General features: G+C 58.7%; 1 long non-coding RNA gene across 1 annotated transcript; it reads right to left on the bottom strand.

The window, feature by feature from the left end:
* Positions 1-1,866: 1,866 nt before the first annotated feature.
* Positions 1,867-3,007, bottom strand: LOC139829250 (uncharacterized). The gene is made up of 3 exons (XR_011741663.1): positions 2,830-3,007; positions 2,517-2,643; positions 1,867-1,950 (listed from the first exon to the last, which is right to left on the bottom strand). It is a non-coding gene; the product is annotated as an uncharacterized lncRNA (long non-coding RNA).
* Positions 3,008-3,437: the final 430 nt, after the last annotated feature.

The following is a 3,437-nucleotide window of genomic DNA, read 5'->3' as shown; positions in this document are numbered from 1 at the left end:
CCCGGGCTGCAGAGAAGAAGCTGGGATTCCCTGCACCAGATTCACTTGTTCCACACACGTATGCTCCCTGTTGTCCTCCTCTCCATCCTCACTCTGTTCTTTCTGTGGGACGTCCCAGCCAGCACATCCCACTGTGACCTGGGAGATGTTGATGCAGGATCTGGCATGGCCAGACGTGTCTGAGGAGCTCACAGCTCCCAGCCCCAGGTAGGGACATGAAAGGCCAGTGACAGTCTCAGCAAGTTTGTTGTCTTTCCTCTGTCTTGCTTAAGCTCTCTCCAAGTGCCTGGGACTACAAAATTTGTCCTGTCAGGAGGTACCATAAAGACCTTTTGTTTTTTTTAGAAGCATCTCATATGTTCTCCCTTCCGACAATTAAAATTGCTGCAAGCTTTGCTTTTAGCAGCCTGGCTCTGGTCTTAGAGCATGAGCAAAAGGGATCACTCCAGCAGCACAGCATAGAATCATAGAATTATAGAATGTCCTGAGCTGGAAGGACCCACAATGATCATCAAGTCCAACTCCTGTCCCTGCACAGCACACCCCACAGGTCACCCCGTGTGTCTGAGGACGTTGTCCAGTCTCTTCTTGAACACTGTCAGGCTGGGCCGTGACACCTCCCTGGGAGCCTGTTCAGTGTCCAGCACCTCTGGGGGAAGAACCTTTTCCTCATGTCCAACATGAACCTCCCCAGCCACTCGATGTGCACACAGGTACGAGACAAGATCCATCTAACCCATGAGCAGATCTGGGCTTGATAAAGAACATTTTGACTTCCAATGGAGTCTTGGCAATGGCGCCATCCTAGGGTACAGGGGACCAGTGAAGTCTGGCATCAGGAGCCTCTGACACAGTGGAGAAAGAACCAGCACCCATGACATGTGTCTTCATGGTGAGACAGAAAGGGAAATACCACCTACAATCTGCCCATGAGATGTAACCCGTGGCTGCATCCCAGGGTAGGAGATGGGAGACTGAGGAGAGCTGAGGAGAAGCTGCAGAGTTGGAAGAGGAGTGTAGGAATCATCTGCCTCATTCCAGGCAAACTCAGAAGGCTCCCGAGAACCTCCATAGCTCTCCCATCAGAGGTTCCTCTGCCCTCAACAAATGATCCTGGTATCTCTAACCCTGTGACCCACAGAATTATGGGGGTGGTGGGTTCTTCCTAAGGTCTCTAGGTTAGAAAAAATACCCTGGTGTCCTGACCTCATGTCTGGGCTATTCCCATGAGGCTGAACTCTCCTTGATGTGCTCTGTGGTGGAGCTCTGCACCTTTTCCTTGCTTTGGATGAGTCTCTTGGGTAAGGCTGTGACAGAAGGTGAGTCCCTTGTCCCAGGCTGTCCCTGTGCCTCCTCCCTTGCTGTGGTGCCCTCTTCTCCTCCCGGGGCAGTCAGGTTCCCCAGTCTGCCTGGGTGCGGTGTCTTCTCCAGCTGCAGCTCCTGCACACAGTGCTGGAGATGGTGCAGGAGCCCCACGGAGCTGTGGCCGGTGCCCATGGACAGGGAGGAGGAGGGATGGAGATGCGGATGTTTGCTCTGACTCTATGCACAAGAAACAACATCAGCCCAGGTTTGGAAGGGGCCGGACATGTCCCTGCCTCCTCATGGCTGGTGTCCCCAGAGCCCTCATGGGACACCAGCCATGGACACACAGGGTGGCTGCACTGCGTGCCTGGGCACATTTCTGCTTTCCGTGTCCTCTGGGGAGATGTGACACATGCTGCACAGGACAGTGCCAGCCCATGCAGCCTCTGGGGTGAGCTGGAGGTCCCTGTGGGTTTGTGAGACCCCAAACAGAGCCCCAAACCCCCCACCCAGCCTTGCAAGGGCCAAGGAGAGATTGGGCTCAGGGCCCAGAGCACTCACCTCCCTCAGCTGCTTCCTCAGGACTCCCAGAGCTGCCGCCTTCCCCACGCAAAGCTGATCCTGCTGCTGCCCCTGCGCAGAGCCCTGCACGTGGACAGACACACAGACAGCCCCGCTCAGCTGCAGCCCACACACGGGCTCTGCGCACGGCTGTGGAGGGGCCGCTATCCGGCAGACATCCCACCACCTGCGCTCCAAGGTGTGGGCCCAAGGGTACATAATTGGGAACCCTCCAAGGGCTGATACCTGTCATGGATTCCATCTGCGCCACAGCTGCAGAGAGGGGCAGGGGGAGCCTGCCCGGCCCCATCACCACTCTGCCCCAAGGAGCAGGCGCTGGCTGACACAGGCACAGGGTGCAAGACCAAGGGATGAAGCCTGGTGGCTGCCATGCCCAGCCCAATGCCAAGCCCTTGGCCGTGGTGGATGTCTCTGTGGGGCTGCCAGTTCAGCAGTGCCCAGCTCAGGTGATGGATGGGTGCAGACAGGGCAAGAGAGTCACCAAAATCCCCAAGACCCCGGTTGTGCAGCACAGGCAGAGGACACAGCCCGAGGAACCAGCTGCTCTCAGCGTCAGACACCATCGGTCAAAGCCTGCCCTGGACTGATGGCTGTGCAGGGTGAGACCCTCCTCCCCACCCTCAAATCACCTTCTCTCTCTGGTCGGTGAGGCCCTGGGCTCCCCCTGCCCTCTGCAGCTCCCCAAGGTGATGCTGGATTCGCTCTTGGAGGCCACGCAGGACACGGAGTGCATGGCTGGGGGACGGCGGAGATGAGCTGGAGGAGATGGGTCATAGGCAGAGAGGAAGAGCCAGCATGGCCAAAAGCACCAAGCGGCTCCTCCGCAAAGGATGCTCGGGGATGTGGGGCACAATAGCCATGGGGTGCAGGACCCCAAATTGCCCATGCTGGGCAAGCAGCCTCCTGTCAAAGCATGAAGCACTCTGAGGTTGTGGGACTCACCTGACCGCTGCTGGCAAAGGGCCCTGCCCCACGTCACTGTCAGGGAGTGCGCGGTGTCGGCGTGGGCACATTGAGCTGGTCCCCGAGGCCAGGGAGCCCCCAGCCTGCCCCAGCATCACCGGCTCCCATGGGTGGCTCAGGAGATGCTGCAGTCGCTGCAGCCGGGTGCTCCCACCAGCCCTTTCCTGGGGGAGCAGCCACCAGGAGAGATGGATCAGAGCAGCACCTGCACCACCTAAATCTGCCCCAAGTCCACTCAGCCTCTTGTATAAAAACTGTTAACCTTGCAGCTGGGTCAGAGCTTGTAGGAAAGACCTGGAGCCACTTGTACAGCCAGGGGATGAGCAGGGCAGGTTTGGCATGAGCAGGTCAAGCATGGGGACACCCAGGATGACATCTCCTCTGCCCCACGAGTCACCCGCAGCTCGGGCACAGACCTTGCCCTGCCAGCCAAGCTGCGGAGCTTGCTGCCCGATGCACCCAGCAGACCCCAGGGTCCCGCACAGCCCCTCTGGTGGGCAGGGTGAAACATCTGGGTGAGCTCAGGGGAGCAGCACATCTGGGGTGATGTGCTCCCCAGTGCTGCCCCCCCTCCCTGTGCCAGCCCC

Source organism: Patagioenas fasciata, chromosome 17, assembly GCF_037038585.1.
Source record: "Patagioenas fasciata isolate bPatFas1 chromosome 17, bPatFas1.hap1, whole genome shotgun sequence".
NCBI classification, from domain to species: Eukaryota; Metazoa; Chordata; class Aves; order Columbiformes; family Columbidae; genus Patagioenas; species Patagioenas fasciata.
Note: the sequence above shows the minus strand (reverse complement) of the source record. Positions and strands in the feature narration are given on the sequence as shown.